This window comes from Mustela erminea, chromosome 4, assembly GCF_009829155.1.
Source record: "Mustela erminea isolate mMusErm1 chromosome 4, mMusErm1.Pri, whole genome shotgun sequence".
Classification (NCBI taxonomy): domain Eukaryota; kingdom Metazoa; phylum Chordata; class Mammalia; order Carnivora; family Mustelidae; genus Mustela; species Mustela erminea.
The window spans coordinates 51,647,419-51,660,258 of NC_045617.1; positions in this window are offsets into that span (position 1 = coordinate 51,647,419).

Sequence of the window (12,840 nt, forward strand, 5' to 3'; positions counted from 1 at the left end):
CACTGAAGTCTTCATCTGTAAAGGAAAATCTCCTGAAATATTAAATAGTAAAGGGTCATATTGTATGTAACCTAATTTCAAATGGCATAGAAAAGGTAATTTACACACATAGATCTAAATGTGCATATAGTTATAGAAAGAATGTTAAAATGCAGCAAAATGTTAAAAATTAGTGAATGTGATTGAAATATATAGTTTCCTTTCCATTTTTGTAACTATTCATTAATTTTTAAATCATTTAAAAAAATTTAAAAGTGAAAATAACTCAAAATATCTGCAATTTAATATCATTCTCTAATAAAGTTCTTCAATACATGACACTTACTAATACTGTTAAAAGATCCTGACATCTTTATAACCAGTGCTTTTCTGGGCAACATAGAATGACATCTTTAACACAATAATACAATGCATCTTCATTGTTTATAAGAGAATATATTCCTAGAGCAATAGTTTTTGCTATTGCTTTTGTTCCATCAACTCAGAAGTCAATGTTTTGTTACAAATTAATGCGATGGGGTCCTAAAAACTGATGAGAACACTTCAGGGCACCTTTGTTTACTGTGTCAAGCATTTTAAAAATTATTTTATTTCCATTGTATTCACTTTCATAAAATCTCTGTATCAAAATAAGCAAAATAGAGATGAACATAGTGTACTCTATTCTAGCTGAACTGTGATGTCCTGCTGAATTATAAAACATCACAATAATTTATTCCTTAAACAAGTTCATCAATTATTACGAGTTGATTTTTGAATCTGTGTTGTTTTTTGAACTGTGTTTTTGTAGCATTTTTTCATAAAAACACTTATTTCAATGTCGATGGCATAGGACTTAGAAGATTTTTTAATCTTCCTGAAGGTTTATGCTCCTTCCTTTCTTCAAAACAAACAAGTAAACAAAATTAACAAACTGTAATATCACAGGGTCATAGAGTTTTTTAAGCAATATTTCACTCTGAAAAGTACTGAATAATTTCTTTTATCATAAAATGTAAAATTCTATGTGTTATCCCTTTATATTCAAATCACTTTGGGTGGTGGTTTTGGGCAATCTATGCTTTCATTTACTCTTTCTGATTGATCATTGTTACATATTTGGTTGATGATAGTATATGTGAATTAGTCTAATACAGCTCCTGCCTTCATGGAATACAAGTCTAATGGAGGAAGCACACAACAATTGAAAAAAGATGAACAGGAAGATTCTAAATGATAACAAATAGGGTGTTAGGATAAGACATAAATGAATGAGACTGAAGAATAAGAATGTTTCAGGGAGAGGAGACATCCAGATGTGTAAGGAAAGAAAAATCTTTGGCATGCTTGAAGAACCAAAGGAAGATCAATGTGGTTGAAGATTAGTGAGTGAGGGAATGAGTGGGAAGATCTGAACATAGACTGGAAAATCATATGGGACTCTGAAAGCCATGATAAAGGACTGAGATTTTATTCTAAATGTGAAAGGAAGGCACTATTTATTAACATATAAAATTTATAATAACAAACACATGTTTCTCTAATTACCAAGTAAAAAATAGATTGGATAAAACAAGAATGAAAGCAGAAATATCATTTGGGAAGACTTTGCTTTAATCAAGAATGAATGTTAGCTTGCGTGAAGTTGAAGGCTATGGAGTTGGAGACATGTGAATGAACTAGGGACATATTTTTGAGACAGAATCAGTAAGAAATGATAATATATTAGATGCTGGGTTTTGAGAGAATATTGAGACCGGGTTCTCAGGTTATTACCTTGAGTAGTTGGTTGGATAATTATGCAATTTATTGGGATAGTGAAAAAGGGGAAATAAGCATCTGGAAAATAATTTAACCAAGGGTTTGATTTTGCTTATCTTAAACAATTGTGAAAATTTTATTAACTAATGAGAATGAAAAGAGAGGTTAACAGAGAAAGTCTGAAGTCTCAGTTGAAGTCAGATATCATGAATTTGTAATGAATATCTTAGTATGTACTAAAATGTACATCATTAGAGATGTTTTTGAAATATACTAGTGATGTATTCTCCATCATGGATTCCTTTAGAGGTGTAGACGCCATGGTTTTTGAACAATTAAGACATTGGTGCTTTACATGCACACACAGGGGAGAGTGGAAAGCAATGTGAAGTCACTAACAGTGAGGCAGCACACAGCTGCTTGTGAGTCTGGATCAGGCCCTGCCTTCTATCACTGGCTGGCACTAGTACCAACCTGCAGCTAGTCCCCACAGTGAGGCACCGGCATACCACAGCCTGACTCTATCACCAGACTCCACTGAAGTGTGTACACCTAGAGGGACAGTGTGCAACCACACAAGAGCAGGCTGAAAATCACGGTCGTTGCAGCTGTCAGTGAGCCTATGGCTGGCTCTGGCCCTGGTTATCTACCCTGGCCCCATCACTACCCCCATCACTACAGGTATGTCTATATCTGGTCCCTTCTACTATATGGGAAACTGCTGGTGGCCTCAGTAGCTGAGTGTGTGCACACCACTGAATCTGGTCACCATTGTTGCCTACTCTGATCCCTTGTTACTAGGTGAGAGGTCCCATTTTAGGACCCCATTTTAGGTAGCCACTGTGAACCTCTGCAGTCCTTGCCAAGGACCACACAGTTGTTGCTACAGTGGACACCAGAGACCTGAGCTAAAGAATATCATGTCCTCCAGGTCTGTGGAGACATGTGGTGGCACTGAATTGGCATCTTGTATCACGCGACCTAGGGTCAAAGCACAATCCAGTATGACCCCACTGACAGGTGATAGGCTTCCCTTATCAAGTCAGACCATAAGACTTGGAAAAGGTGGGTGCATCTTCAAATGCAGAGAAAACTATAGAAGAATACAGAGATCATGAAGAATCAGGGAAACATGTCTTCACCAAAGAAACGCAGTAAACTTCTAGTAACTGGCCCCAAAGAAATGGAGATCTAGAAATTGCCCAACAAAGAATTCAAAATACTTGTTGTACAGGTACTTTGAATGCTACAAGAAAACACAAAGAAGTAGTATAACAATAGGAGGATAACAGTACAAAAACAAAATGAGAAGTTCAACAAAGGGAGAGAAAACATAAAAAAGAACCAAACGTAATTTTGGAGCCAAAATACAATGAACTGAATCATTCAACCACAAGACAGATTAAATGAAATTATCTAATCAGAGGAGTTAAATAAATAAATGAGAGTGGCATATGGGAATTATGGGACATCAGCAAAAAGAAAAAAAAAGAGAGAGAGAGAGAAAGGGTAAAAAAAGAGCGGAAGGGGTAGAAAGCTTATTTATATAAATAATGGTTGAGAACTTTCTTAACCTGGGGATATTCAAGTTCATTGAAACTAATAGGTCACCTCAAAATTTCAATTCAAAATGATTTTCTTCATAGCACATAATAATAAAACCGCTTAAAACCAAAGACAAAAAGAGAATTTTAAAAGAAGCAAGAGGAAAAAAAAAAAAAATCTCTTGAAAGGGAACCCCCGTAAGGCTGTTAGTGGATTTCTCAGCAGAGTCCAGGAGAGAATGATATGATATTTTTAGAATTCTTAAATAAGAAAACTACCATCCAAGAATACTTAACATAGGAAAGATGTCCTTCAGAACTGAAGACTAAATAAAAACTTTCACTAATAAATAAAAGTTGAGGGGCACCTGGGTGGCTCATGGGTTAAGAGTTTACCCTCAGCTTAGGTTGTGATCCCAGGGCCCTGGCATATAGCCACACGTAGTGCTCCCTGCTCTGTGAGAAGCCTGCTTCTCCCTCTGTCTGCCACTCCCCTTGTCTGTGTGCTCTCATTCTCTCTCTCCCTCTAATAAATAAATAAAACCTTAAAAGAAAAAGCTGAGGAAATTTATTGCCACTAAACATACCTTATAAGAAATACTGAGTTTTTCAATCTAAAGCAAAAGGATGCTAATTAGTAACATAAAAACACAAAAATATGTAACATACTGGTAAAGGTAAGCATATACTGATGTTCAGAATACCTAATACAATACTATGGTAATGTGTTAATTGACTACTTAACTCTAGTATAAAGGGTAAAGGAGAAAAATAATAAAAATAACGATAGCTTCAATGAATTGTTAATGGATACAAAATATTAAAGGATGTAAATGGTGGCATCAAAAACATGAAAGGGAAGTAAAAAAATAGATTTTTATATGCGATATATGATAAATTGTTATCAGCAAAAAATAGACTGTTAAATACATTAGAAATATGTAAGATGTTTTGGGTCAGCCTCAGGAGAACCACAAAACAAAAATCTACTATAGCCACACAAAAGATTTAGAGAAGGGAATTATAGCCTACCACTATGGACAATAATCAGTTCACCAAGGAAGAGAGCAAGAAAGGAAGAAAAGTAAACCGGAACTACACAACAGTCAGAAAACAGTTATTAAGATGGCATTCGTACATTTTAACCTAACTACTTTAAATGTTAATGGATTGAATCCTCTACTCAAAAGGCATAGAGTCACAGGATTGTTAAAAAAAATAAGCCCCAACTATATATATGCTACCTCTAAGAGACTCACTCTAGGTATAGCAACACATAGGCTCAAAGTGAAGGTATAGGTTATCCAGACAGAAAATCAATAAGGAAACATTGGATTTGAACCATACTTTAGACAAAGATATAAACAGAACATTCCGTCGAACAGCAGTAGACATTTTTCTCAAATGTACACAGAACATTCTCCAGAATAGATCAAATTATAGGCCACAAAACAAGTCTTTGCAAATTTTAAAGACTGAAATTATACCAAGTATCTTTTCTGAGTGCAAGTATCTTCTGCAAGCAGTGATTCCTTTGTCAACTAGTTTTCCTTTTCTTTTTCTTTCTTTCTCCTTTTTTCCCTTTTTTTTCTTTATTTCTTTTTTTACATGATGGTGTAAAACTAAAAGTCAGTAACAGGATAAAAGCTGGAAAATCCACAAACTTGTGGAAATTAGAAAACATGCTACTGAACAACTAATAGGTCAGGAAGAAACAAAAAGGGAAATGAAGATGTATCTTGAAACAACAGAAAAGGAAGCACAACATATCGAAACCTATGGAAGGCTGTAAAAACAATTCTAAGAGGGAAGTTCAAGATGATAAACACCTATATTAAGAAAAAAGAAAGATCTCAAATCACCAACCTCACTTTATACTTCAAGGAACTAAAACAAAACAAAACAAAACAAAACAAAACAAAAAACACCAAGACAAAACTTAGTAGAAGGAAGAAAATAACAAAGTTTATAGCAGAAATAAATTGAATAGAGACTGGGAAGACAGAAAAATGAATGAAGCTAAGATTCAGTTTTTTGAAAGGATTAAAAAATTGACAACCTTTAGCTAGACTACCTCAGGCACAAAAAGAGGTAACTCAAATAAAATTAGAAATGAAAGAGGAGACATTACAAGAGATATCACAGAAATACAAAGAATAATGAGAGACTACTATGAACAATTATATGCCAACAGACTGGTAACAGAAGAAATGGATAATTTTCTAGAAATATACAAGGCTGAATCAAGAAGAAACAGAAAATCTGAGCATATCAATAATCAGTAAGGAATTGAATTAGTAATCAAAAACCTAACATACAGAAGTCCAGGCCCAGTTGACATTACAGGTAAATTCTATCAAACATGTAAAGAATTAATACCAATCCTTTCCAAACTCTTCCAAAAAAAATTGAAGGAGAGGTACTATTTCCAAATTCATTTATGGGGCCAACATAACCCTGATAGCAAAGCCAGATAAAGACACTATGAGGAAAAAATTACAGACCAATACCCATGATGAATATAGTTGAGAAGTTTCTTAACAAAATATCATCAGCACATTAAAATGATTTCTCATTGTGATAAGTGGGATCTATCCCTGGGGTGCAAGGATGGCTCAACATATGCAAATCAATATATGTGATATACCACAACGAGGTAATGAAAGAAAAATTCAATGTTCTTCTCAATAGATGCAGCAAAAGCATTTGATCAAATATAACATCCTTTCATGATATAAACCCTCAACAAATTGGATATGGAAGGAACAATACTACAAAACAATAAAGGCCTGGGATCACAGACTCATAGTCAACATTACACTCAGTGATAAGAGGTCGAAAGCTTTTTTGCTAAGATCAAGAAAAACACATAGGTGCTTACCCTTATCACCATTATTCACACAGTACTAGAAGTCCTACCTGGAGCAATGAGACAAAAATGAAATAAGATAAAAGGCATTCAGATAGTAAAGGAGTAAAATTGTCTCAGTTTACAGATTATATGGTCATTTATACGGTGAATTCTAAGACTCCACCAAAAAACTGTTAAAACAAATTCATCAAAGAATTCAGTAATGCTGTCAGACATAAAATTAACATACAGATAAGAGTTGCATTTTGTACACTAACAACAAAACACCTGAGAATGAAATAAAAAAGACACTCCCATTTATGATAGTATAAAAGATACCACAATGCTTAGGAAAAAATTTAACCAAAGAAGAGAAGTATTTGTACACTGGAAAGTATAAGACTTCAACGAAAGAAAGAACACACAAACAAGTGAAAGGATGTCCTCTGGCATGGATTAAAAGACTTAATATTGTTAAAATGTTTATACTACCGAAGTCACTTATAGATTCAATACAATCCCTATCAAAATTCCAGTGGCATTTTTTTCCCACAGAAATAGAAAAAAATAATTATAAAATGTGTATGGAGCCACAAAACTAGCCTGAATAGCCAAAGCAATCCTGAGAAAAATGAACAAAGCCAAAGGCAGCACTCTTCTTAATTTCAAACTATTCTACAAAGTTCTAGAAATCAAAACAGTATGGTACTGGCATAAAAATAGACCTATGAACATAACAGAAAGCCCAGAAATAAGGTCTACACTTATGTTTAATTAATATTAAAAGAAAAAAAAGCTAAAAATACCCAATGAGGAAAGAAAAGTTTTTTCAATAATGGTGCTGGGAAAACTGAATAACCACATGCAGGAGAATGATATTGAACTCCCACTTAAACTGTACACAAAAATGTAATTAAAATGGGTTAAAAACTTAAACACAAGGCTTGAAAATGAAAAGCTTCTGTAAGAAAACATGGGAAGTAGCTCCTTGACATTGGTCTTGGCAGTGAGTTCCAGTGTATGACAAAAAAACACAAGCAACAAAGGCAAAGGTCAAATTGACAACATCAAACTAAAATGCTACAAAGCAAAAGAAACAATTTTCAAATGAAATAATGAAATAACCTACAGAATGGGAGAAAATATTTACAAATTGTATAGCTGATAGAGGGTCACTCTTCAAAATACATAAAGAACTCAAAAAACTCAATAGGAATTAAAAAAAAAAAACAATTAAAAAGTGATCCAAGGAACTAAATAGACTTCTTTCCAGAGACAACATACAAATAGCCAGCAAGTATATGAAATGGAACTCAACATCAGCCACTATCAGGGAAATGCAGTCAACAATGAGATATCACCTTATACCTGTTTGAATGGCTATTATCAAAAGAGACAACAGATAGCAAGTGTTTGCAAGGGTGTAGAGAACACTTCCATACTGTTGGTGGGAGTGAAAATTGGTAGAGCCACTATGGAAAACAGTATGGGGGTTACTCAAAAAATTAATAATAGAACTACCATATGACTCAGCAATATCTCACTTCTGGATATACATCCAAAGGATTGGAATCAGGATCTCATTAAGGTATCTGTACTCTCATGGTTACAATAACATTATTCACAATTGCCAAGATGTGTGACTAATCTAAGTGTCCATCAAAACAGCAATTTCCTATGTTGTCCAGAGAGGGAATTCAGTAACTGGGGGATGGGAGGAAAGAGAAATGTCACTGTATACCCTTTTGTACTATATGAACCAGTGACACTGTTAGCTATTTAAAAATAAACTTCATTAAAATTGGAAAAAAGAAAAAAAAAAGATGATTCTATAAAGATGTGACATACAAAGTTTGTATTTTAATGTATATATAAATTTCAGCCACAAGAAAGGAGATCCTTCCATTTTTTATAACCTGGATGACCTTTTTATAACCTGCATGAACTTTGGGGGCATTTACTAAGTGAAGTAAGTCATACATAGAAAGTCAAATACTGTATGATATAACTTATATACGTAATCTTAAAAAGCTAATCTCAGAGAAATAGAGTAAGGTATTACTTACCAGGGACTTGGATAGGGAAAAAATAGGATATTTTTCAAAAGGTATAGACTTCCAGTTATAAGATTAACAAATTTTTCATACATAATGTAAAGCATGGTGATTATAGGTAGTACTTTATTTTATATCTGAATGTGCCTAAGAGAATAGATCTTAAATGTCCTCACAACAGAAAAGAAATGATAATTATGGGGACCTCTGGGTGGCTCATTCGGTTAAGCCTCTACCTTCTGCTCAGGTTGTGATCATAGGGTCCTGGGATCAAGCCCAGCGTGGGGCTCCCTTTTCAGCGAGGAATCTGCCTCTTTCTCTCCCTCTGCCCCTACCCTCTACTCGTGCTCTCTCTCACACTCTCTCTCTGTCTCAAATAAATAAATTAAATATTTTTTAAAAAGAAATGGTAATTATGTGACAAAATAGAGGTGTTAGCTATTGTTAAGGTGGTGATCATTTTGCAATATAGAAGTGTATTAAGTCAACAAATTGCGTACCTTAAACTTGTAAGAAGTTATCAGTAAATTATGTCAATAAAGCTGGAAAATGAATTTTAAAAAAGATAAAAATTGAACTTTATTAAACATTTTCAAAAGACATTGATGCTTTAGTTTAAAATATATATTTTTTTAAGATTTTATTTATCAGAGAGAGAGAGAGGGAGAGAGAGCGAGCACAGGAAGACAGAATGGCAGGCACAGGCAGAGGGAGAAGCAGGCTCCCTGTCGAGCAAGGAGGCCGATGTGGGACCCAATCCCAGGATGCTGGGATATGACCTGAGCCGAAGGCAGCTGCTTAACCAACTGAGCCACCCAGACGTCCCTAAAAGATATTTTTAAAAAAGATTTTACTTATTTATTTGTGAGAGAGATTGCAAGCAGGGGGAGGAGCAGAGGGAGAAGCAGACTCCCCGCAGAGCAGGAGCCTGATGTAGGACTCGATTCTAGGACACTAGGATCATGACCTGAGCCGAAGGCAGACGCTTAATGCACTGAGACACCCAGATGTGCTTCCCTCCCTGTAAAGGACATTTTTATCTTATGTCCAGAATGAATATTGTAAAGTGAAGTTTCAATAGAGGAAAGCTTTTAAAATCATCATAATCTAGAACAGAATTGAAAGTTGATACCTTCTTGACATCCTGGAAAATTGCACTGATGAGAAATCCACTGACTGAGACTCTTTTCTGTACTACTCTATGTCATGACTTTTTGCTTGTTGTGATGAAACTGGAATGAATCTAGGGACACTCAAAACTCTGACCTGTTCTATGATTTCTGTTAGGCATTAGGGTAAGGTTTTTAGTAGTGTTAGATAATACTATAATCAAGGCTGTGAAAAGAACTTTTTTCTCCCCAGGAAGTTTCTGAGAGGATTGTCAAGTCAGGAAAAAAAGCAGATTAGAAAATAGATCTTTCCAATACTAGCTCACTTAGAGCTCTGGTAAAAGGCTGCCTGCCTTAGAGCTGTCTGTGCTTTTCCACTCTTAAAATGTGTAGGTAAACCAATTTGTGCCTTTCATGCCTTTTCTTTCTCTTTGATTTCAGACTTAAATATTTGTTTTCCTGGAAAAAAAAATCTTACCAATTATTGCTGTAGAGTGCCCCACAGAGAAAGATAAATCGGAGTAGCTTCTGTTCTATTAGAATCTTGCTGACCATCTTCAGTGGGGTTATACCCCAGGAGAAATTTTCTCAGCTTCCTGTGTAACCCAGACCTAAATCTGATATATTGTAGCATCTCTATTCCTTTTATCATGTCTTATTTTCCTTGTTATCTTTCTCCAGTCATATACCCAGGCTCTTCTTACCTGGAATCACTATGAAACTCAGTTAATAAGGTCTGAAATATTCTTTGGTGAAATCTTAATCTTCACTTCTTAATGCCATCCATATTCAGTATAATCTAGATGATCAAGCAAGAGAGATTTCCTAATTTTTCTTGTTATTTTCTATGTGTCATTCTCAGAGGGCACTGTTCAGTTCCTTGGATCCAGACTTTTGAGGTGTAGGATAGTGAGACATGGCTCTCTGAGACCTTGTTTCATCAGCTGTTGACTTTCTTTCGGACTTAAATATACCTATATTCCTAGAACCATCTCTAAAAGCAATAGAATGTGAGCATGACTTTTTTTTTTTTTTTCATTCCCTGCCATTTAGGCTTTGTTTTAGAATGAGCTCATTTGGTATAAAGCATGGGTTCTTATACACAACCTAAAAACAGCATATTCATTTAATGCTAAATCTCCACAATTTTTGGAGTGAAATTTTTTTCATTTTTATTTTTAAGTACCCTGTAACATTAACTGGAATGTTATTGTAAGCACCCTGGTTCTTGTGGAAAGTATCCCTGGGAAATCTGTTAACATTTTCTCACCTTGAAAATCAATGCCATCCTGATAGGTTTAAGTTCTTTCAAGTCAAGTCATTTCTGCCACCTCCTAGTGAGTATAAGCAGAAAATCTCTGGGAAGAAACCACACTTTATAGTCATAAAATAGTGTTCAGTAATGTCTACTTAACGATAACTAAATTTTAAAGTATTCGGAGTGCTTCGGTCATGTTGTTAAACATCATGGGGAGATATTTAGGAAAATATCTTTACTGATGATTGACAAACCATAGCAAAATCAAGTTTTAACTTATATTCATGTCTGTGGCAATATTACAAATTCTCCTATATCCCAGGAGATTCTTTAGTGACTGTTCGTATATGACACAAATCTTGGGCTTTGCTATAATGCAGACAATGAATATTACCTGATTGGGATAATATGAATTGCTGCACAGTTTTGATAACTTCATTCCAAGTGATTATGGTCCACATCCTTTTAAAAATCCCAGGCCTTCATGTCCCTTGCAGAGTATGACTATGCACACTTAAAATTTCAATGAGAATGTTATAATCTTCTGGCACTGGGCTGAGGAGTTACATGAATAAACATGATGATATTCTGCAGCCAAATTTACCTGATAATTTTGGCAAGCCTTTGCCTCATATGTCTTGAGCAGTATTTACAAAGCTGTCTTTAACATTTTTGTGCTTTGGAATAATTTATTTCCTCAGGTAAGGATGTTTAAATTCCTTCCTTTTGGAGCCCTGCAAGTGAGGGAAGCTTGGGGATTAGGCTCTAAGAGAGGACCATGTTGAAAACAAATGAAGAGAATTGGGGTGATGGTGTAACTACTGAGAATGTGTTGGGGTTCATGTGTGTCATGGCTATGTGTTTAAAATATGGAATTATAACAGATAAAATAATTCTAAATTATTAGGTCAAAGATCTTGTAACTTTTCTGGTCTAAATCCCTTCCATGGAATCAATTCTGGTTGCCATTTAAATGCCGTGTTGATGGGGTAGGCCAACCACTTGTTTAAAGCTGTGGAGTTGTATGTAGAAGTTTGATGTGAAGAAAAGATTTAGATTCCTCAGGGAAGCTGAAAGTAATGAAAGATGGTAATAAATGAAAGAGAGTAATAAATTTGCCTCACTTCAGCAAACAGTGGTGAAATTTAATGCTAATAAATCTTGAATGGATCTAGAAATAAGTCATCTTTTTTTTTTTTTTTTTTGTATAGGTACCTGGGAGTACTGTGCTTAAATAAGATCTCCAAGGGGAATGTTTTCATGTAACTGAGTCTGTTTACATTTGTCCCATAGTGCTGCTTAATATGTTAGAGAGCGACCTCAGATCCTTCTAACACAGGGCAGTGCCTGGACTGTAGATGTGTTGAGATTCAGATATGAAGAGTCCATAAGATCACCATATAGTGTTGCATTTTTATTATACCTCAGTAAACATGACTTTAAAAGAAAAAAAGCCAAGTCATGTATTATTAAACTTAAAAATAAATCAGTTTTCAAAAATTTTTTAAAAAGCTGTGTTTTTCATAAAGGATGATACAATGTTCCATATTAGTTCGGTAGTAAGCAGACAAATCATTTTCCCCTTGTCATGTGTACCAGACACCAAATGCATGAAATAAATGATTCGGGGTGCCTGAGTGGCTCAGTCATTAAGGGCCTGCCGTAGGTTCAGGTCATGATCCTGGGGTCCTGGGCTTGAGCCCCTAATCAGGCTCCCTGCTCAGCGGGAAGACTGCTTCTCCCTTACCCACTCTCCTTGCTTGTATTTCCTCTCTTGCTGTCTCTCTCTCTGTCAAATAAATAAAATCTTTTAAAAAAATTAAATGATTCTGGACAAACACAATTGGTCTATTCTGTCCAGCCATTGAGAGGAAATGCAATGAGGTCGTAAATGATAACTCTGGAACCAAACCACCTAGTTTTGAATCCTGGCTGTGTCACATATCCCCTGAGTGCTCTTGGAAATATTTTTTCATCATTTTGACCATTAGTTTCCTCATTTTAAACTGGAAATAATACTGATACCTTATAGGCTCATTGATGGGATACACAGAAACATTAACATTCAATAGAGTGTTGCACACAAAGTAGTGTCTGAAGGAGAGGAGGCACAGGGGAGTCCTACCCAATCATTGCACTAATGAGAAGCAAGAATGGGTCTGGAGGCTCTGGGTAGTACCTCCTCCAGATATGACAGCACTGCCTCAGCGGCTTCTGCAGCAGTTCCCACATTCCTTCCATTCATGCCACTTCTCCATTTTCTTCGTTGTGTAATGGGTTTACC